The sequence below is a fragment of the Bufo bufo genome, chromosome 3, assembly GCF_905171765.1.
Source record: "Bufo bufo chromosome 3, aBufBuf1.1, whole genome shotgun sequence".
Taxonomy (NCBI): Eukaryota; Metazoa; Chordata; class Amphibia; order Anura; family Bufonidae; genus Bufo; species Bufo bufo.
In genome coordinates, this window is record NC_053391.1 from 192,052,365 (window position 1) to 192,077,454 (window position 25,090).

Below are 25,090 nucleotides of genomic sequence, written 5' to 3' on the forward strand. Positions count from 1 at the left end.
ACTTTGATAGGATATAGTATATTTTACCCGCAACTAGGTGATGGATAAGATTATGGGTCTTCTCTTCATTGTTCGGCACCTGAGATTAAGTCCAATAGATGCAGAACTGCATGATTGCTACCCCTGACTTTATGCTATTCTTTTTATTTTTGTATAATTTGTTTTCTGTCTTTATGTCTTTTATTTTATTTGTCTGGATTGCCTATTTGACTCGACAATTTGTCCTTTATTCTCTGCACAATGCGATCTGTTTCTTATTATTGTGTAAAAACTTTAATAAATACCTTTGAAACATAAAGGTATTCTTTTATAAAGACAACCCCTTTTAAAAAGCCTGAATTATTGTCAGCTACTCCCTAGTAGTCCAGCTTCTCTAACCCTGGCAATGATAACTGTTATTAAGACACATCTATATGTCTTATATGGGCTTATGGATAATGCTGTCTTCATAAGACAACCCTTTTAATGTTGCATGGCCCATCTGGGTTACGCTCCAAAGCAGAAAGATCAAAATTCCACCATTACATCCCATACCAAATCTATAGCAGAACATTAATGCAGATGATATTTACTTAGACTGCATCTGCATTTTATTTTAGGGAATGTATGTTTTGAATATCCAATACACATTATACAATCAATATCTACAGTCGTGGCCAAAAGTTTTCAGAATTACATAAATATTGGAAATTGGAAAAGTTGCTGCTTAAGTTTTTATAATAGCAATTTGCATATACTCCAGAATGTTATGAAGAGTGATCAGATGAATTGCATAGTCCTTCTTTGCCATGAAAATTAACTTAATCCCCAAAAAAACTTTCCACTGCATTTCATTGCTGTCATTAAAGGACCTGCTGAGATCATTTCAGTAATCGTCTTGTTAAATCAGGTGAGAATGTTGACGAGCACAATGCTGGAGATCATTATGTCAGGCTGATTGGGTTAAAATGGCAGACTTGACATGTTAAAAGGAGGGTGATGCTTGAAATCATTGTTCTTCCATTGTTAACCATGGTGACCTGCAAAGAAACGCGTGCAGCCATCATTGCGTTGCATAAAAATGGCTTCACAGGCAAGAATATTGTGGCTACTAAGATTGCACCTCAATCAACAATTTATAGGATCATCAAGAACTTCAAGGAAAGAGGTTCAATTCTTGTTAAGAAGGCTTCATGGAGTCCAAGAAAGTCCAGCAAGAGCCAGGATCATCTCCTAAAGAGGATTCAGCTGCGGGATTGTAGTGCCACCAGTGCAGAGCTTGCGAAGACTTTTGGAAGATGGTGTCACGGATGGTGTACAGGAAACAAGACAATACAATATAAACAATGACTCACTGGATCCACAACTAAGGAACAAAAGGGAGACCCCTGCATGAGACCTGCGCTCTCCCTTATTGCTCAGCCTATGCGACCACCCCAAAGGTGGATGGGCGCATATCCACGTACCTCGACTATCTTACACCTGAAGACCCTACAATAGTGAGGGGATACGACCACCGGCTCCCTACACAGACACGGAGGGAGTCAGGGTCACCTGGATCCAGAAAACAGAAAATCATAAATACATAAACAGCACTTATCTTGCAGATGACTGGGGACTGTGGACTGAGAACTAGGAACAGCATGCACACACACTCCAGGAAGTTGTATAAGCCGCACACTACTGCATTCTGGGGAGGAACTTAAAGGGCAGCAATCAGTCCAACTGCATGACAGCTGAGATAGACTAACGAGATGAGGAACTCAACCAAAACAAAGAAATTCAAGGAGGAGGATCTGAAAGGCTCCTGTCAGAGCTTCTCAGCTGTCTGGCTGTGACAGATGGCCTGGTGTCAAGAAGGGCAGCAAAGAAGCCACTTCTCTCCAAAAAAAACATCAGGGAGAGATTTATCTTCTGCAGAAAGTATGGTGAATGGACTGCTGAGGACTGGGGCAAAGTCATATTCTCCGATGAAGCCTCTTTCCGATTGTTTGGGGCATCTGGAAAAAGGCTGGTCCGGAGAAGAAAAGGTGAGCGCTACCATCAGTCCTGTGTCATGCCAACAGTAAAGCATCCTGAGACCATTCATGTGTGGGGTTGCTTCTCATTCAAGGGAGTGGGCTCACTCACAATTTTGCCCCAAAACACAGCCACGAATAAAGAATGGTACCAAAACACCCTCCAACAGCAACTTCTTCCAACAATCCAACAACAGTTTGGTGAAGAACAATGCATTTTCCAGCACGATGGAGCACCGTGCCATAAGGCAAAAGTGATAACTAAGTGGCTCGGGGACCAAAATGTTGAAACTCCCCAGATCTTAATCCCATTGAGAACTTGTGGTCAATCCTCAAGAGGCGGGTGGACAAACAAAAACCCACTAATTCTGACAAACTCCAAGAAGTGATTATGAAAGAATGGGTTGCTATTAGTCAGGAATTGGCCCAGAAGTTGATTGAGAGCATGCCCAGTCGAATTGCAGAAGTCCTGAAAAAGAAGGGCCAACACTGCAAATACTGACTCTTTGCATAAATGTCATGTAATTGTCGATAAAAGCCTTTGAAACTTATGAAGTGCGTGTAATTATATTTCACTACATCACAGAAACAACTGAAACAAAGATCTAAAAGCAGTTTAGCAGCAAACTTTGTGAAAACTAATATTTGTGTCATTCTCAAAACTTTTGGCCACGACTGTATTATCATTGATATTGGATAAAAAAAATGAATTTAATAAAGCACAAAAAGTGACGTGTTACGAGTCCAATTGTTTTCTGTAAATTTGGCAATATCCAATTGACTAACAGGCTTTTTTTTTTATGTCATTTTTTCATAGGAACACTTCTAGTGTCCTTGCCTGACACCACCTCTAAGTAAACATGTCTGGAAGAATGCAGATAGCACGATAACTATTTTGATGGCAATGCAAGATAAGTTGAAACAAGTTAATTATTGTAAAGAATCCGTGGCTAAAGAAACAAATGAATGAACAGCAGCAAGAAAAATGAAAATTCTTTTTATTAGGATGTTTCCATCAGTTTATAAAATTTCTGTATACAAACAAAGATGTATCTGCTTTATTATTATAAAGATAGATTGTTTATCAACAGCAGGGAGGTGGTATTTACTTGTAATAATCATTTTTTTTTATTGCTTTAATGCATCAAAATAGTCTCCCACTACCAGCACCTGTCTGGCCTGCCCTGCTCTCCTGGTCCCCTGCTTACTGGAGCTGACATTCCCCTGACTGGCAGAGGAAGTGTCCGGCTGCAGCAGTGCTGTCCCTGAACCGACATCCCCCTCATCTGCCAACCGTGCAAACTTGTTGGGGTGTGACAGATCAGGGCTAGCCTCCCTTGCACTCTTCCCTCTACCTCACTTTCTAACTGTTACCCAGCTAGCTACCTCACTTTCCTCAGCCTCCTCGCTTTCACCCTCCCCCTCAACTCAGTGAGCAGCAAACTCTTTTCCAAATTGTTAACGCCTCTCAGTGTTGAAACTCTCCCATTTAGATACTCAATTTGTAATTCCAAACTGGTAATTTTCTCACATATTGAACAATGATATACACCCTCGAACGGCTGTTCCAGGACTGCATACATCAAGGAGAGCAGGGCAGGCCAGACAGGTGCTGGTAGTGGGAGACTCTATTATTAGGGGTGCAGAAAGGGCAATCTGTCACAAAGACTGTGATTGCCAAACAGTGTGTTGTCTTCCTAGTGCTAGAGTTCGACACATTGCAGATCGGGTTGACAGATTACTGGGAGGGGCTGGAGAAGACCCAGCGGTCATGGGCCATATCGGAACCAATGACAAAGTTAGAGGAAGTTGGAGAGTCCTTAAAAATGATTTTAGGGATTTAGGTCAAAAGCTTAGGGCAAGGACCTCCAAGGCCACACAAGAAAGGCAGCGGGAGATTAGGGAGGTTAACAAGTGGCTAAAGAACTGGTGTAGGAAGGATGGGTTTGGGTTCCTGGAGAACTGGGCTGACTTCTCTGTCAGCTACAGGCTCTATCGTAGGGATGGGCTGCACCTCAATGGGGAAAGAGCAGCTGTGTTGGGGGAGAAGATGGCTAGAAGGTTGGAGGAGTATTTAAACTAGGGACTGGGGGGGAGGGTAATTACGTTATAGGATGGGAAGATAGTGCAGATAGAGACCGGGGGCAAGGTAGTGGGACTGGGGGAGGAATGAAAGGAGGGACTAGAACAGTTCAGAAGGAAAGGTGTAGGGTAAACAAATATACATAAACCTCTTAATTGTATTTTAAACTGGTGAACTGGAATTAGTGATGTGTGAGGAAGACTATAACATAGTGGGAATAACTGAGACATGGCTGAATGATAGCTATGACTGGGCAGTTAATGTACAAGGTTACAGTCTGTTTAGAAAGGATTGTCAAAACCGGAGAGGGGGAGGGGTCTGCCTTTATGTAAAGTCCTGTCTAAAGCCCACAGTCCGAGAAGATATAAGTGAGGGACATGAACATGTGGAGTCACTGTGGGTAGAAATACATGGAGGCAAAAATAATAATAAATTACTAATAGGAGTTTATTATAAACCACCTAATATACCAGAGTCCACAGAAAATCTACTACAAAACGAGATAGACGAGGCAGCAAATCATAATGAGGTGGTTATTATGGGGGACTTCAACTACCCAGATATAGACTGGGAAACCGAAAGCTGTACATCTCATAAAGGAAACAGGTTCTTGGCAATAACCAAAGACAATTACCTTTCCCAACTGGTTCAGGACCCGACTAGAGGGACGGCCATACTGGACTTAGTATTAACCAATAGACCTGACAGAACAACAGATGTGCAGGTTGGGGGACACCTGGGAAATAGTGACCATAAATTAATAACCTTCCAATTATCCTTCAAACAAGCGTTTCTACAGGGAGGAAAAAAAATACCAAACTTCAAAAAAGCTAACTTTAGCCAACTAAGAGAGGCCATAGGCCTAACTAACTGGCACAAAGTCCTCAAAAACAAAAATACAGCCACAAAATGGGAAATTTTTAAAAGCATCCTAAAATCTAATTGTGAGAGGTACATACCTTATGGGAATAAAAGGTTAAGGAACAAGAAGAAACCAATGTGGATAAATAGAACTGTAAATAAGGCAATAAATGACAAAAAGAAAGCATTTAAATCACTAAAACAGGAGGGTTGCGACGAAGTACTGAAAAACTATAAGGAAAAAAATAGAATATGTAAAAAACAAATAAAAGCTGCCAAACTAGAGACCGAGAGATTAATTGACAAAGAGAGCAAAACTAACCCTAAAATGTTCTTCAATTATATAAATGGTAAAATATATAAATCTGTAGGTGTCGGCCATCTACAGAGCAATGAGGGGAGAGTTGCAGAGAGCGACGATGAGAAAGCAAAGCTATTAAATATTTTTTTCTCCACTGTATTCACTGAGGAAAATAAACTGTCAGATGAAATGCAGAATGTAAAAGTAAATTCCCCATCAAAAGTGCCCTGTCTGACCCAGGAAGAAGTACAACAGCGACTTAAAAAGATTAATAGACAAATCGCCAGGGCCGATGTCATACACCCACATATCCTAAGAGAATTAAGTAATGTCATAGCCAGACCCTTATTTCTGATATTTACAGACTCTATACTGACAGGATTGGCGCATAGCAAATGTGGTGCAAATATTCAAAAAGGGTGCAAAAACAGACCCCGGAAACTATTGGCCGGTAAGTTTAACATCTGGTTTTCTAAGAGATGCTTTCTAACCACTGAGGAAGGGACCATCTAATGTCCCGAAACGCGTTTGGTCTAGATCCTCCATTTGAAAGTAAAGAAAATCGCAACTAAGGCTAATTTCACACTAGCGTTCGGGGCTCCGCTTGTGAGCTCCATTTGAAGGGTCTCACAAGCGGCCCCGAACGCATCCGTACTGCCCCAATGCATTCTGAGTGGATGCGGATCCGGTCTGGCAGCGTTCAGCCTCCGCTCCGCTCAGCAAGCGGACACCTGAACGCTGCTTGCAGCGTTCGGGTGTCCGCCTGGCCGTGCGGAGGCAAACGGATCAGTCCAGACTTACAATGTAAGTCAATGGGGACGGATCCGTTTGAAGTTGACACAATATGGCTCAATTTTCAAACGGATCCGTCCCCCATTGACTTTCAATGTAAAGTCTGGACGGATCCGTCTGAACTACTTTCACACTTAGAATTTTTTCTAAACTAAAATGCAGACGGATCCGTTCTGAACGGATCCAAACGTCTGCATTATAGGAGCGGATCCGTCTGTGCAGACAGCAGACGGATCCGCTCTGAACGCAAGTGTGAAAGTAGCCTTATAAGAACTTTGCCTAAAGAAAACGTTAAAGTCCGTGGTAACTCGTGATCTGGAATTACTGACAGAAATATTGGCGCCAAGTTCAAAAGCACCTGTACATGGCAAACGCCAGCAAGGACCATACGAACTAACGGAGAACCTTTGTTCGAGACATCACATTACAAACTGACATTCTGTACAGATTCGTCTTATTCCTCTGATAAACTACATCGGTACTTACGTAAGTAAACAGGAGCGGAGGGCCTGGTGCAGTATACCACGCGGGACGTCGCGGAATTTGCACCGAATCCTGCCCGTAAAAGAGCCTGTTCTGTGAGTATATCGTATAACCCAGAGGAATGTTTAAGTGATTCGTTGACTGTGATGCTCGATTTTTAACTATTTGGCACCAAATCGATAATTCTGTGGATATAACTCTTGGTTATCGAAACTTGGAATACTACGGACATTTTCCTGTTACAAGTATTGTGGAGACACATTGAATAGACTGACTTATCATATGCGATTCATATCGCGAGTTGCGATTTTTGTGTCTTTTGCGATTTTTGCATTGGCTGATGGATGAATTTTAAGAATTATATTTTAGAACAGTGTGATTCGTCACACGGCGGACTGGTTCGGATATACCAATTGACTGTGTGTGATAATTCCGTGCCCAGTCCCTCCTTTGGTGGATAGTTAGCCTTTTCATTAGGGCTTTTATATGTAAATGCATGCATTTTAATAGTACAATTTTATGTGTTATTTTATGTCAACATTAAAGTACCATTTACTCCAGATAAGCGTGAGTGTCTAGGTCCCTTTTTGATAAGTTTAACATCTGTTGTGGGTAAACTGTTTGAAGGTTTTCTAAGAGATGCTATCTTGGAGGATCTCAATGAAAACAAGCAAATAACATCATATCAGCATGGCTTCATGAGGTATCGGTCAAGTCAAACTAATTTAATCAGTTTCTATGAGGGGGTAAGTTCTAGACTTGACAGCGACGAATCAATGGATGTCGTTTATCTGGACTTCTCCAAAGCATTTGACACTGTGCCACATAAAAGGTTAGTACAGGGTGGGCCATTTATATGGATACACCTTAATAAAATGGGAATGGTTGGTGATATTAACTTCCTGTTTGTGGCACATTAGTATATGTGAGGGGGGAAACTTTTCAAGATGGGTGGTGACCATGGCGGCCATTTTGAAGTCGGTCATTTTGAATCCAACTTTTGTTTTTTCAATAGGAAGAGGGTCATGTGACACATCAAACTTATTGGGAATTTCACAAGAAAAACAATGGTATGCTTGGTTTTAACGTAACTTTATTCTTTCATGAGTTATTTACAAGTTTCTGACCACTTATAAAATGTGTTCAATGTGCTGCCCATTGTGTTGGATTGTCAATGCAACCCTCTTCTCCCACTCTTCACACACTGATAGCAACACCGCAGGAGAAATGCTAGCACAGGCTTCCAGTATCCGTAGTTTCAGGTGCTGCACATCTCGTATCTTCACAGCATAGACAATTGCCTTCAGATGATACGAGATGTGCAGCACCTGAAACTATGGATACTGGAAGCCTGTGCTAGCATTTCTCCTGCGGTGTTGCTATCAGTGTGTGAAGAGTGGGAGAAAAGGGTTGCATTGACAATCCAACACAATGGGCAGCACATTGAACACATTTTGTAAGTGGTCAGAAACTTGTAAATAACTCATGAAAGAATAAAGTTACGTTAAAACCAAACACACCATTGTTTTTCTTGTGAAATTCCTAATAAGTTTGATGTGTCAAATGACCCTCTACCTATTGAAAAAACAAAAGTTAGATTCAAAATGGCTGACTTCAAAATGGCCGCCATGGTCACCACCCATCTTGAAAAGTTTCCCCCCTCACATATACTAATGTGCCACAAACAGGAAGTTAATATCACCAACCATTCCCATTTTATTAAGGTGTATCCATATAAATGGCCCACCCTGTACATACAATGAGAATGCTCAGACTGGGAGAAAATGTCTGTATGTGGGTAAGTAACTGGCTGAGTGATAGAAAACAGAGGGTGGTTATTAACGGTACACACTCAGATTGGGTCACTGTCACTAGTGGGGTACCTCAGGAGTCAGTACTGGGCTCTATTCTCTTCAATATATTTATTAATAATCTTGTAGAAGGCTTGCACAGTAAAATATAAATTTTTGCAGATGACACTAAACAGTGTAAAGTAATTGACACAGAAGAGGACACTATACAGCTACAGATGGATCTGGATAGATTAGAGGCTTGAGCAGAGAAGTGGCAGATGAGGTTTAAGGCCTCATGCACACGACAGTGTTTTTTCACTGTCAGTGATTTGGCTTCAGTGGTCCGTGTCCGATTTTGCTTCAGTTGTGTTTCCTTGTGTCTTCCTTTTTTTTTGTCTGACAGAGGAAAAAAAAGGAAGGTTAATAAAAAGTGTAATTTTATTGCACCAAGGTCTTGTAGAAAAAAATGGACACGGACGCAGACACGGATGACATACCAGTTGTGCATCAGTTTTTTTTGACGGACCCATTGACTTGAATGGGTCCGTCCTCCGTTTTCCACTGACAAGAATAGGACAGGTTATATTTTTTTGAAGGACTGGAATCACGGACGCAGAGAAAAAACGGAGGACTATCAGTTTTTTTTCACAGCTCCATAGAAATGAATGGGACCTCCGCTAAACTGTGAAAAATGACGGAACGGACGCGCATGCACACAACGGTCGTGTGCATGAGGCCTAACACTGACAAATGTAAGGTTATGCACATGGGAAGGAATAATGCAAATCACCCATACATAGTAAATGGTAAAACACTCGGTAACACTGACATGGAGAAGGACCTAGAAATTTTAATAAACAGCAAACTAAGCAGTAAAAACCAGTGTCAGGCAGCTGCTGCCAAGGCCAATAAAATAATGGGTTACATCAAAAGGGGCATAGCTGCCCGTGATAAAAACATAGTCCAACCACTTTACAAATCACTAGTCAGACCACACATGGAGTACTGTGTACAGTTCTGGGCTCCAGTAAACAAGGCAGACATAGCAGAGCTGGAGAGGGTTCAGAGGAGGGAAACTAAAGTAATAACTGGAATGGGGCAACTACAGTACCCTGAAAGATTATCAACATTAGGGTTATTCACTTTAGAAAAAAGACGACTGAGGGGAGATCTAATTACTATGTATTAATATATCAGGGGGCAGTACAGAGATCTCTCCCATCATCTATTTATCCCCAGGACTGTGACTGTGACGAGGGGACATCCTCTGCGTCTGGAGGAAAGAAGGTTTGTACACAAACATAGAAGAGGATTTTTTATGGTAAGAGCAGTGAGACTATGGAACTCTCTGCCTGAGGAGGTGGTGATGGTGAGTACAATAAAGGAATTCAAGAGGGGTCTGGATGTATTTCTGGAGTGTAATAATATTACAGGCTATAGCTACTAGAGTGGGGTTGTTGATCCAGGGAGTTATTCGGAATTCCTTATTGGAGTCTGGAAGGAATTTGGCTTGTACCTCACAGGAGTTTTTGCCTTCCTCTGGATCAACATGCAGGATAACAGGCCAAACTGGATGGACAGATGTCTTTTTTCAGCCTTATATACTATGTTACTATGTTACTAAAATAAAGTAACTTTGCAAATAGTATTATTTAAAACTATCCTACCATTTTGTGTCAGCTCCAGTGCAGATTGATGTATCTCCATGGTTTTAGACTACAAACAAACCTTGTCTGTAGTAAGATGCTTTCACTTGTCATCATATTGAATAGTACAGGTTAGAGTTGACCGAACCTTTTGAGATTCGGTTTGTTTCAGGTTCAGCACATTTTTTTAAAAGATTGGTTCCGAATTGATTCTTCTTAAGCTGAAGTTGCTGCAAGTGCCCTGAAAATGGGTAGATAACACTGGGAGAGAGAGGGAGAGAGAAAAGTTGACCAGTTTACAATACTCCTCATGTATACTCGGCCATAAGAAGAAATAATACCCCAACCAAGGCCTCTCAGGCAACCAAGCAAAGTTTTTTTTTTTGCTTAGTTTTGTTAAATGGTAGTTACCCAGAAAGAGTACATTCCTGGTACAAGACAGTTTTGCTTTCCTTTTGGAAAGGAGACTAGCTTGCATGTCTCTGTTCCAGAGAGGCATTATGTAAAGATACTAGCACAGCAATAGATACAAATATTATGAAAAAGAACTGATTGAACAGTTAGAAGCTACCACTAAGGAAAAATCTTTTTTATGAAAAAGCACCGATTGAACAGTTTGAGACTACCACCAAAAATTTAGCGAATAAAAAAAAAGGGGAAAATTGGTCTACGAAGCACAAGGAGATATGTATAAGTATACATACTAGAGATAAGAAAATCTATTCTATCTATATGGAATTCAGGCTGAATTTTCCAAAATATTTGTATTCTACCAACCCCAAATATTTTGCAGTTCATTTCAGGCAAATCAAGAGAGACACCCGCATGTGAAAAAGATGTGCAAATCAGCTTTCTTTCTGAAAGGATTAAAAAACCTGTGAAACCTAGTTTCACAACTACAGGGTGGCTTTCCAATCAGTCTTTTAAACAGACAGTAGCACTAAATTGTTCCAGTAGAGGAACAGCCTACCAGTTCATCATATCCAGATACTACTGTACTTTTACCTACCAGAACCCATTGACAATAATGGGATCCAGCATTAAAGCCAGAAAGAGGCCATTTTCCCAGTCCCCATTATAGTCACCAGAACAGTTTAATGCTAGTGGGAAACTAACCTAAGCCAAACTCAGATCTATAAATAGCTCTTCCAGTACGAGAAGCCTTTGTCCGAACAAAATAGATAGTCAACTTTTCTAGTTGAGAGGCCTTGGGGGGACCTTTAATGAAGAACTATTTCTATTATGGAGGCCACTTTAGCATATGTGATCAGTAGTGTTAATCGAGCACCATAGTGCTCGGGTGCACGGGGGTTCGGGACGAACACATCGGGATTCTACCGAGCACCCGGGCACAATGGAAGTCAATAGGAGAACCCGAGCATTAAACCAGGCACCCCCTGGTTCATAGGAAATGGTCAGAAATTGATGGAAACACCACCGAAATGGTTCAAAAACAGCATGAGGAGGTTGTCTGGATGCATCTTGGACTCCTAGGTCGCTGCTGGGAACGATGTTGTCCGAGTAGTACGCCACTTTTACAGACTGACAATAATACGCATAAAACTGTAGATAAAATAAATTCTAGAGGAAAAATTGTTAGGAAACATTCTTTCCTGTATATTTACTTGTATATAAAGTGCAAGTGCTGCCAAAAATTACAAGGAAGAGGCACTCCGATACAACCTGTATATCACATAAAGGAGGGCCTCATTCACATTGTGGTACAATTGTTCAGGTAGTGGGACTCCTACACTCATAAAGCCTATCCACTAAGTGAAAGGGCTGGCAAAAATTACAAGGAACCGGCACTACAATACACCCTTTGTTACACATAAAAAAGGGCATCATACACCCTTCAAAAATTATGTTTGATGGACTGCTGGTGACCCTCAAAAACATTAGGAGCAAGGACCTGCTGGTGACCCTCTAAAACATTATGGGCGAGGGCTTGCTGCCACTTTGGTGACTCTAGATAACCTGGGCCCGATCGCACGTCCCCGTGATGACGACAATCCATTCTGATGTACGCCCTGACAACTTTCAATGTTATTTTCAGCGCGAACCACGGTGACCGTGAGTAACGGAGAATCAGCATTTGATTCCGGAGAGGGAGCCTGAGAAACAGCTACGGCTACCACTTCAAAGCAAGGCAGCATGCGCACAAATGACCTATTAGGTATAATTAGTTAAGACCCTGCAGGTGAGCTGACCCTGTAAAAAATTGTAGGTGAGGGCCTGCAGGTGAGCTTACCCTCTAAAACATTATATGAGAGGGCCTGCAGGTGATTTGACCCTCTAAAAAATTATATGCGAGGGCCTTCTGCTATGCTGACAACTAAAACATTATGGTTGAGGGCCTGCTGCTGAGCTGACCATTTAAAAAAATATGGGATAGTGCCTGCAGCTTAGCTGTCCATATTTTTTTTTTTACAGCGTTCAAAGCAGGCCGGGTCGCCTGAATACTTCAGCTAGGAATAAAGGAATAGGACTCTGGTTCTATTTTGTTGGTTTTCGCAACTGGGGCCATGATTAAGAGGGATGGCAGGGGGCATCCGTATTGCGCCGCTAGAGGTGTAATTCTTGGACCGGCGCAAGACGAATCAAAGCGAAAGCATTTGCCAAGAATGTTTTCATTAATCAAAAACGAAAGTCAGAGGTTCGAAGACGATCAGATACCGTCATGGTTCCGACCACAAACTATGACGACCGACGATCCGGCCGCGTTATTCCCATGAACCGCCAAGCAGCTTCCAGGAAACCAAAGTATTTGGGTTCCGGGGGGAGTATGGTTGCAAAGCTAAAACTTAAAGGAAGTGACGGAAGGGCACCACCACGAGTGGAGCCTGCGGCTTAATTTGACTCAACACGGGAAACCTCACCCAGCCCGGACACGTAAAGGATTGACAGATTGATAGCTCTTTCTCAATTCTGTGGGTGGTGGTGCATGGACGTTCTTAGTTGGTAGAGCAATTTGTCTGGTTAATTCACTAGTTACGTGACCGCCGGCGGTGAGGATTGTGTTGACCAGACTGGACTTGTAAGTGAGGGCCTGCTGGAGAGCTGACCCTCTAAAAAATTATATGCTAGGGCCTTCAGGTGAGCTGACCCTGTAAAACATTGTAGGTGAGGGCCTGCTGGTGAGCTGACCCTCTAAAAAATTATATGAGAGGGCCTTCAGGTGAGCTGACCCTGTAAAAGATTGTAGGTGAAGGCCTGCTGGTGAGCTGACCCTGTAAAACATTATATGCGAGGGCCTGCTGGTGAGCTGACCCTCTAAAAAATGATATGCAAGGGCCTGCTGGTGATATGACCCTGTAAAACATTGTAGGTGAGGGCCTGCTGGTGAGCTGACCCTGTAAAACATTATATGCAAGGGTCTGCTGGTGAGCTGACCCTCTAAAAATTATATGCGAGGGCCTGCTGCTGAGCTGACCCTGTAAAACAATGTAGGTGAGGGCCTGCTGGTGAGCTGACCCTCCCAAAAATTATATACGAGGGCCTGTAGCTGAGCTGACCCTGTAAAACATTATATGCGAAGGGCATATATGCGAGGGCATTATATGCGACAAATAAGCATGTTGATATGATGGAAGAGGAGAAGGAGGATGAGAAAAGGAAGATTCAACCATATACCCTTGTTTGTGGTGGAAGGGGTGCATTGGAATACAGTGTATTCTGTACATTGTAAACAACACATTTAAAGTGCCTTTATGTTCATCAGCTTTCCTCTCGTGGAGTCGAGATGTCATGGTAAATCCAGGCCTTGTTCATTTTTATAAGAGTCAACCTGTCAGCATTTTCAGTTGACAGGCGGATACACTTATCTGTTATAATGCCACCAGCAGCACTAAATACCCGCTCAGACAAAACGCTGGCGACAGGGCAGGCCAGCACCTCCAAGGCGTAGAGCGCCATTCGTGCCAGGTGTCCAGCTTGGACACTCAGTAGTTGTAAGGCACTGAGGGCTCATTGAGGACGCTGACACTGTTTGCTATGTACTCCTTCACCATCTTCCAAAATGTTTCCCTCCTTGTGACACTAGGCCGCGCATCTGGGTGAGGGTGCTGGCGGGGTGTCATGAAACTGTCCGAGGCTTTGGAGAGTGTTGCCCTGCCTCTGTTTGAACTGCTGTGTGTTCCCCTTGTCTTCCCTCCTCGGATGGCCAAGGAACTACGGACTCTGCCGCCAGCGTTGTCAGATGGAAATTTTTGGAGCAATTTTTCAACAAGGATCTTCTGTTATTGCACCGTTTTGCTCATCCTCTTTACCAGAGGAATGAGAGATGAGAAGTTCTCTTTGTAGCGGGGGTCGAGAAGGGTGAACAACATAGTAATCTGTGTTGTCTAAAATGCGTATAACGCGCAGGGTCGTGGGAAAGGCAGCCTATCATGAAGTCAGCCATGTGTGCTAGAGTACCAACAGGCAAGACTTCGCTGTCATCATCAGGAGGATCACTCTCAATCTCCTCATTCTCTTTCTCCTCTTCTGCCCACCCATGCAGAACTGATAGAATTAAACTTCCATGGGTACTACCCTCTGTAGCGGAGGCAACCATCTCCTGCTTCTCCTCCTCTTCATTGTCCAATTCGCGCTGAGAAGACAAACTAAGGGTGGTCTGGCTATCACTCTTTGTATCTCTTCCCCCATTTCCACCTCTTCCACATGCAAAGCGTCGTCCTTAATTGTGAGCAGTGAGTGTTTGAGTAGACACAGAAGTGGGATGGTTACGCTGATAATAGCATTATCCCTCGCTTGTGAAAAGCGGAAGCTGACTGTAAAGGCGACGACCATGTTGCAGCTGGTATTCCACTACTGCCCTCTGCTGCTCACAAAGCCTGGCCAACATGTGGAACGTGGAGTTCCAGTGTGTGCTCACGTCAAACAACAGCCGGTGAGCTGGCAATTTCAAGCGCTGCTGCAGCGTTGACAAACTGGCTGAAGCTGTCGATGACTTGCGGAAATGTGCACACATGCGGCGCACCTTCACCAGTAGCTCAGGCAAATTGGGGTAGGTTTTGAGAAACCGCTGAACCACTAAGTTTAGACGTGGGCTAGGCATGGGATGTGTGTGAGCTTGCTGAGCTCCAAAGCTGCCACCAAATTACAGCCATTATCAGAAGCAACCATGCCTGGTTCAAGGTTGAGTGTCGAGAGCCACAGCTCAGTCTGGTCTCTTATCCCCTGCCACAGCTCTGCGGTGGTGTGCTGTTTGTCCCCTAAGCATATCAGCTTAAGCACGGCCTGTTGCCGCTTCCCCACTGCAGTGCTACACTGCTTCCAGCTATCGACTGATGACTGACTGGTGCTGCACGCGGATAATTCGGAGGTGGAAGTGGAGGAGGAAGCGGAGGAGGAGAAGTGGGGATTGGAGCCACTAACGTAGGTGCTGGTGGAAACCCTGATCGACATAGGGCCCGCAATCCTTGGAGTCGGTAGCAATCCTTGGCGTCGGTAGCACCTGTGCCATCCCAGGGTACGACTCGCTCCCGGCCTCCAACTTCCAGTGTGCCGTCAGGGAAATGTAGCGTCCCTAGCCGAATGCACTTGTCCATGTGTCCGTGGTTAAGTGGACCTTCCCAGTAACTGCATTGGTCAGGGCACGTGTGATGTTACCGGACACATGTTGGTGTAAGGCAGACACGGCACTCCTTCAAAAATAGTGGCGGCTGGGGACTGCGTAACGCGGGATGGCCACCGACATGAGGCTGCGGAAGGCCTCAGTGTCCACAAGCCTAAATGGCAACATTTACAGGGCCAGTAATTTGGAAACTTGCGCATTTAGTGCTATGACCTGTGGGTGGGTGGCTGGGTATTTGCTCTTGAGTTCAAATGCCTGGGGTAAGGACATTTGTACGCTACGCTGGGACAGGGAAGGGGATGTGGTCGCTGATGGTGCTTGCAAAGGTCCAGGTGCAGGGCGGGAGGCATCCGGGTCTGCGCCTTCGTCAGGGGATTGGCCAGCACGTAACACAGGGGAAGAGGAGGCAGTGGTGTGAGCCGCAGACACAGATTGTGAACCCAGGCTTTCGTCCCACTTGTTACGGTGCTTGGATGCCATGTGGCGGATCATGCTGGTGGTGGTGAGGTTGCTAGGGTTCACGCCCCTTGCTCATTTACGTATGGCACAGGTAGCAAATTACAATTCTTTTGTCGTCCACACTTTCCTCAAAAAAGCACCAGACTGCGGAACACCTACCCCTTGGCAAGGGAGATTTCTGCAAGGGGGTGCTCCATGGAATAGTTGCGGGCCTGTTTGGTGTGGCCCACTTTCTCCCTTTTGCCACCCCACTGCCTCTTCCAGTCTGTTGCGGTGCTGCAGATCCCTCCCCCTCTGTACTGCTGTCCTCGCTCGCCTTTCCCCCTTCCCACGTTGGGTCAGTGACCTTATCCTCTTCCACCTCCTCACTCTGCTCATCCTCCTGACTTGTTGACCTAACCACTACCTCAGTGATTGACAACTGTGTCTCATCCTCTTCCTCAACCTCTTGAGACAGTAATTGCCGTTGAGTTATTGGCAACTGTGTCTCATCATCATCCACCTCATTAAACATTAATTGACGTTCCCCACCATCATCTTCTTGTGATTGTTGATGCTCGCCAAGACCTCTCAACTTAAATAGCTGATTCTATCTGTTCTGCTGTGATAAAGGGCTTTTGTCCAGAAAGAGCAGGTTGTAGCTGTGAGGATAGTGTATCTATTTGTTTAGTTTTTTTTTTGTTTAAAATGTTGAGCAATGATTGGAAGTCTATGATGTAGTTTTAAAACCCTCATCTTTTGAGAAATCAGGCTGAATTATATATGTTTTCCACATGTGGTTTTCCACTTCTTGCATTGCAAAATATTTGGATTTTTAGAACCCAAATTTATTTTTAAGTCAAAATCCATAGAATTGAGTTGATTGTATTTATACATATAAATATCTCCTTGTGCTTCACCTTTCAGTTTTCACCTCTTTTTATCCACTAAGTTTTTGGTGCTAGCATCAAACTGTTGAATCAGGGCTTTTTATTTTTAATTTTTTTTATTTACAATGCTTCTCTGGAAAAAAGGCATTCAAGCTAGTCGACTTTTAAATAAGGAAAGAAGAACTTCCTCATACGAGGAATCTAGCTCTTTCTGAGTAACTACCATTTGACAGAGCTAAACGAAAAAACTTCTGCTTGGCTGCCTGAGAAGCCTTAGTTGGGGTACTATTTCTTCGTAAGGAAGATGCTGAGCATGCATAAGGAGTATTGTAAGCCAGTCAATGTTCCTCTGGGTTTCTGGGAAAAAGAAACGAAAAATTAGCACATCTTACATCTGCCAGCATCAGATAGGCTTAGGAAAGCTAATTTGAATATTCTCCTAACAAACCCAGAGGGGCATTATTTGGCCTACAGTACACCACACACGTACTATGCATTCTAGAAACTCCCTTTAATGAGAAAGAGTACCCCCCCCCCCCCAGACAACCAATATATTGCCAAGAAAACCAGAGTAGCATACTAGTTGCTCTCTCTGCTTCCTTTTGGCTGATTTGGTGCTGTAGATAATTGTTCAGAAAGTGCCTAGACTCTGTGTATTCTGTTTTAACACTCTTGTGGGCAGACTCATGTAGCATACCCATTTGAGTATGGGTACAAATTGAGATAAACTGATACAGATAATATGATGCTTGCAAAAAATGGCTTATTTAGCATGCTTTCTGCCTTTCATCGTTGCAGGCTGCAACATTTATAAGGTAGAAGCCAGCAGTATTCTACACAGTCAGAAGGAACTATTTTAGTTTAACCCTATCTCATCTTGTAATATGAGAGCAATATAGAGCAAGAGTAATATAATGTTATCTAATGCATTTTGTAATCAATTGTGAGTTCAAGGTCTATTCCATCATTCAACAAACATCATATACAGTACAGACATTTTGTTGGTGTTATTTGGGTAATAAAGCAGATGTCTAGCAACAATCAGAGAGAGTGAGGTAAAATACACAAACTAATATATATATATATATATATATATATATATATATACAGTACAGACCAAAAGTTTGGACACACCTTCTCATTCAAAGAGTTTTCTTTATTTTCATGACTATGAAGGCATCAAAACTATGAATTAACACATGTGGAATTATATACATAACAAACAAGTGTGAAACAACTGAAAATATGTCATATTCTAGGTTCTTCAAAGTAGCCACCTTTTGCTTTGATTACTGCTTTGCACACTCTTGGCATTCTCTTGATGAGCTTCAAGAGGTAGTCCCCTGAAATGGTCTTCCAACAGTCAAGATGCTTAGCACTTGTTGGCCCTTTTGCCTTCACTCTGCGGTCCAGCTCACCCCAAACCATCTCGATTGGGTTCAGGTCCGGTGACTGTGGAGGCCAGGTAATCTGGCGCAGCACCCCATCACTATTCTTCATGGTCAAATAGCCCTTACTTTCAAAGTTTTCCCAATTTTTTCGGCTAACTGACTGACCTTCATTTCTTAACCCCTTAAGGACACATGACGTATCGGTACGGCATGTTTCCCGAGTCCTTAAGGACACATGACATACCGGTACGTCATGTGTTGTTCCGATCACTGCCGCCCGGCCGGCTGTGATCGGAACAAGGTGCCTGCTCAAATCATTGAGCAGGCACCTCGGCTAAATGCGCGGGGGGGGGTCCCGTGACCCCCCCATGTCCGCGATCGCAACAAACGCAGGTCAATTCAGACCTGCGGTTTGTTGCGATTTCTGCAGTTTCTGATCCCCGCGGTCCCTGACCGCGGCGATCAGAAACTTTAGTGTGGCGAAAATATATATTTATCACCCCCCCTGCACCTCTGAATGATTTTAGCCCGGTGGGAGGTGCAGGGGGGGTTGCGGGCAGTGCGGGCGGTGGGCGGTGCGGCAGGCGGGATCGCGATCCCCCGCCCGCCTCCCATTGAATAATCGTTGGTGTACAGTGGGTATACCACGGTGCCAGCACATTGCTGACACCCTGGTATAAACGGCTGACATCGGTGATGCGAGGTCAGCCGTTTAACCCTTTCCATAAGGCGGTCCGTACGGACCGCTGTATGGAAAAGGTTAACAGCTCAGGGAGCTCCCTCCCTCTCCGATCGGGGGGCCTTTGCAGCCCCCCGATGGGAGAGGGAGAGAGCCCCCAGACAGCCCCCCGCCAGCCCCATCCTCACCCTTCCCCGTCTGCGCAGTTCTGGCAGACGGGGAAGGTTCCCATGGCAACAGGACGCCTTCTCAGGGCACACCTTTCACTTCACAGGGCACACCTGTGAAGTGAAAACCATTTCAGGGGACTACCTCTTGAAGTTCATCAAGAGAATGCCAAGAGTGTGCAAAGCAGTAATCAAAGCAAAAGGTGGCTACTTTGAAGAACCTAGAATATGACATATTTTCAGTTGTTTCACACTTTTTTGTTATGTATATAATTCCACATATGTGGATGCCATAGTTTTGATGCCTTCAGTGTGAATCTACAATTTTCATAGTCATGAAAACAAAGAAAACTCTTTGAATGAGAAGGTGTGTCCAAACTTTTAGTCTGTACTGTATATATACTGAGCAAAAATATAAACGCAACACTTTCGGTTTTGCTCCCATTTTGCATGAGTTGAACTCAAAGATCTGAAACATTTTCTACATACACAAAAGACCCATTACTCTCAAATATTGTTCACAAATCTGTCTAAGGGCCCATTCACACGACCGTACTGCTTTGCGGATCCGCAAAAAAGTGGAACAGTTTTTTCGCAAAAAAGGTGTCTTTTAATATTTTATATAAAGATTTCTGTGGAGAATTTTTAAAAAAAGGTGGCATGTATATAAAATAATCCTCAGATTGCATTGTTGCCATTTTGTCTGGCTTTGACTACACAGAGAGCTTAGTGTGAAACTTGTGCTTGGTCGGCATCTGTTTCGGACTTTATTTCTTAGTGTATCATGGCTACTGAACATGAGGTTCTTCTGTACTGGCTAGTTTCTCTGAGATTTGGATGGCAGCCAGCTATGCTGTCTGAAGAACTGAGAAGGAGGAGGTGGTGGGTTCATCCCATTGTCTCCCAGCGCCTACAGAAGGGCCACTTTCATACCTTGTACTTTGACTTGCATCAGCACCCTGATAGATTTCAGGGTTACTGCAGTATGTCAGTTGGTACATTCGATATGTTGCTTGTGTTTCTCTGTTCTGGACTTACTTTCCAGGACACAAACATGAGGCGCAGCATTTCTCCAGAAGAAAGACTTCTAGTCACATTGAGGTAAGTTTATTAGTCTATCCTTAATGTTAACTTAAAATGTTATTTTTTTAACTATCAGGAACTTAGAATTTAATTTTTTCTCTTCACAGGTTCCTTGCCACAGGGAACTCTTTTGCTTCCTTGCATTATGAGCATCTGCTGGGAATCTCAACAATATCTGGGATCGTCTGTCACACATGTCAATTTATCTGGCAGCGACTCAGAGATGCGGTGATGCCCCAACCCAAGGCAGAAGATTGGCTTAGAATTGCTGATGGATTTTACCAATCTGCACAGTTTCCTAACTGCATTGGGGCATTGGATGGCAAGCACATTCGTGTTAAGAAACCGCCTCACTCAGGGTCCCAATATTTTAATTTCAAACAATTTTTTTCTATTGTGCTGTTGGTCTAGGTGACAGTAATTATATATTTATTATTGTTAATATTGGGGCCTATGAAAGCACAGCAGATGCCCGCATCTTCTGTTCTTCTAGAATAGGTGATTGGCTTTGCGCCAACCAACTTGCCTTGCCAGAGCCCAGACGACTACCCGGTTCTTCTGCTTCAGCCGCTCCACTTGTAATCGTGGCAGACGAAGGGTTTGCATTATCTTCACATGTAATGCAAGCTTTTACGAGATTTAATTATCGTCTGTCTTGTGCACCTCGATATGTTGAATGTGCTTTCGGAATACTGTCCAATAAATGGAGAGTATTCATGTCATCCTTGCAAATGAGTCCGCAAAATGCCACCCTGGTGATACAGGCATGTGTGATTTTACACTTCACCAGGATTCATGATGCACCTTCCGAACCTGAAGTGGCCCCTTTTCCGATACCCATCTGTTGGATTAGACCATAATCAGCATGGAAGACCTGGATCTGCTGAACTAGCAGTTCGAGAACTCTTTGCTGATTACTTAATTAGTACAGAGGGTGCATTATCATGGCAGCTGAACAGCATTCGTGGTACTCGTAGATAAATCTTGGGTTATAGTTATATAAATTTATTTAAATTGATATTTTTAGTTAGTTAGTTCCCATATTGTTAGATTAGATTAGGGACTCGCAAGAGAATGAGGACCCTTGACGTGGGCTTGTGAGCTAATTTTTTTTCCAAAAACTGTAATTTTTATTTTAATGAATTTGAAAAAAACTAATACCTCATTGAAAAAAGTACTACAGCTGTGATGGTGATGACTGACCTCTGGCACTCCAGCTGTGGTAAAAATGAAACACTCAAAATGGAAACTTGTTTGCTGTTTACAGAACACCATATAAATGAATGGAGCATGCTGGGAGTCGTAGTATCACCACAGATGGAGTGCCAGAGCTCGCATACCCCCGCACTAGCTATTGTAACACATGTTAATATGCTTTTTTTGAATAAAAAATTGAATAAAGAAAAATAAAGTTTTTTTGTTTTAATTTTTTTTTAACTTAACATAAAATAATAAAAAATTCATAACTCATAAGGATCACGTGAAAAGGAATATGCCTCTGTTGATGAGGTAGAGGCCTCAGGATAGACCCTTGTTGTCCTTTGAGCTTAAAACATTCCTGGCTAAAACGGCTGCTGCTGCATCTGAGTTGCAGGTCGTATATGTAGTTGTTTCCTGGCGTCATTAAGATAATTATATACATGCATCGGTATTTGAGGCCCAGCAAAAATCTCTAATACGGCAGTTACTGTATAGAGGCAACACACATGTTGCCGGGATTTTGGGACCCTCTGTAAAAAAGGCCTCATGCCCAACATTATAGAGTCCTCCTGACACTCAGGCTTGTTTTTCGGGATAAATACTCGAGAACATGGCAGTCTACCATGTCTCAAGTATTTCAGCCCGAAACAGGCTGAGGAGGAGTAGGACGTTTCCTTTTACTAGCACATTTTTGACCATGCGGATTCTCCGGTGTTCTTGGCATCTCCGCCAGTGGTGTACTTGGCATAGGAGGTGTTGGTGCCGGTGAGGAGGGTTCCTGAGGGGACATTACCAAGAGACTTTCCGCTGACTGACTTTGAGCTGCTTCTTCTTCAAGACTGTCAACGGTTCTTTATAAAGAATAAAAAAGTTAAATAAATAAATTATATGATAAATAGAAAACTATTATTTAACAAACCATTTAAAAAAAATAAAAACTTACTGTCTAAGTTCAAAAACAGGTTTCAGAAACTGTAGTTGTTGGGTATATAGATATGTTGTTGTTTTTTTTCCCCCACCACTGTCCCCACTTCGCCCTTTCCGGACAGTTTCTTCTCGACTAAATTGATCACGGCAGGAATGCCATCTTGTCTTGACACTTTTAACTGTAAAAAAAATTAAATAAAACCTATTTATAAATTTTATTTATTTTTGTGTGAAAAAACTAAAATTAAATAAGGATGTATGTTTAATATAGTCTACATGCATGTAGTATATAGCATGTGTAGCATGCTCAGAGAAGTTTGCAAACTTCTCTGAGCATGCTGCACATGCTAGATACTACATGCATGTACAGTTGAAAGAAAAAGTATGTGAACCCTTTGGAATTATATGGATTTCTGCACAAATTGGTCATAAAATGTGATCTGATCTTCATCTAAGTCACAACAATAGACAATCACAGTCTGCTTAAACTAATAACACACAAAGAATGAAATGTTACCATGTTTTTATTGAACACACCATGTAAACATTCACAGTGCAGGTGGAAAAAGTATGTGAACCCCTAGACTAATGACATCTCCAAGAGCTAATTGGAGTAAGGTGTCAGCCAACTGGAGTCCAATCAATGAGATGAGATTGGAGGTGTTGGTTACAGCTGCCCTGCCCTATAAAAAACACACACCAGTTCTGGGTTTGCTTTTCACAAGAAGCATTGCCTGATGTGAATGATGCCTCGCACAAAAGAGCTCTCAGAAGACCTACGATTAAGATTTGTTGACTTGCATAAAGCTGGAAAGGGTTATAACCGTATCTCCAAAAGCCTTTCTGTTCACCAGTCCACGGTAAGACAAATTGTCTAAATAAGGAGAAAGTTCAGGACTGCTGCTACTCTCCCTAGGAGTGGCCATCCTGTAAAGATGACTGCAAGAGCACAGCACAGACTGCTCAATGAGGTGAAGAAGAATCCTAGAGTGTCAGCTAAAGACTTACAAGTCTTTGGCATATGCTAACATCCCTGTTAGCGAATCTACGATACGTAAAACACTAAACAAGAATGGATTTAATGGTAGGATACCCCAGAGGAAGCCACTGCTGTCCAAAAAAAACATTGCTGCACGTTTACAGTTTGCACAAGAGCACCTGAATGTTTCACAGCAGTACTGGCAAAATATTCTGTGGACAGATGAAACCAAAGTTGAGTTGTTTGGAAGAAACACACAACACTATGTGTGGAGAAAAAGAGGCACAGCACACCAACATCAAAACCTCATCCCAACTGTGAAGTATGGTGGTCGGGGCATCATGGTTTGGGGCTGCTTTGCTGCATCAGGGCCTGGATGGATTGCTATCATCGAAGGAAAAATGAAATCCCAAGTTTATCAAGACATTTTGCAGGAGAACTTAAGGCCATCTGTCCACCAGCTGAAGCTCAACAGAAGATGAATGTTGCAACAGGACAACGACCCAAAGCCTAGAAGTAAATCAACAACAGAATGGTGTTAACAGAAGAAAATACGCCTTCTGGAGTGGCCCAGTCAGAGTCCTGACCTCAACCCGATTGACATGCTGTGTCATGACCTCAAGAAAGCGATTGACACCAGATATCCCAAGAATATTGCTGAACCGAAACAGTTCTGTAAAGAGGAATGGTCAAGAATTACTCCTGACCGTTGTGCACGTCTGATCTGCAACTACAGGAAACGTTTGGTTGAAGTTATTGCTGCCAAAGGAGGTTCAACCAGTTATTAAATCCAAGGGTTCACATACTTTTTGCACCTGCACTGTGAATGTTTACATGGTGTGTTCAATAAAAACATGGTATCATTTAATTCTTTGTGTGTTATTAGTTTAAGCAGACTGTGATTGTCTATTGTTGTGACTTAGATGAAGATCAGATCACATTTTATGACCAATTTGTGCAGAAATCCATATCATTCCAAAGGGTTCACATACTTTTTCTTGCAACTGTAGACTAGATAACAATGACATCATGCTCGTGCACTTAGAAAATAAGTGCAGGCTGCTCAGAGAAGTTTGCAAACTTCTCAGAGCATGCTGCACATGCTAGACAACCTAAACCCAATTTTATTTCAAATAAAAAAATAATCTAGAAATATTAAAATATAAGTTTAATTACTAATCCTTTTTTGGACTTTGGCATCAACCTTTGCCCACTCGTCCGGCATAAAGATTTCGGCAACTTCGCACCACGACCTCTCCTTGCGGACACGATCGTGGTACAATTCTGAACGACTGTCCCACAACTCTATTCTCTCCTGGATTAGAACTATCATCCTCTCGACAGAGAAAGCCATGTCAGGCAACTCACAAACTCACAGCCAAATCACAAAATGGTTTTTCTCTGTCTGAATTAGTCCAGACAGACCTGTCTGATAATGTATCAATTTTTATTTGGGGCTGGGTCAATAAAATTGCGAACATCGAGCCACAAAAATGCTGATTACATACGGAAACATTTCCGTTGTAATCCACACTTTTGCGGACCCATAGACTTGTATGGGTCCACGGAACGTTTTCTGCGGACAAGTATAGTTTATTTTTGCTGAGCCGCGGTACGGAATAACGGATGCGGACAGCACACGGTGTACTGTCCGCATCTTTTGAGGTCCCATATAAATGAATGCATCCGCAGATTTTCTGCAAAATTGCGGAACAGGTGCGGATCCGTACATACGGTCGTGTGAATGGGCCCTTAGTGAGCACTTCTCCTTTGCCGAGATAATCCATCCCACCTCACAGGTG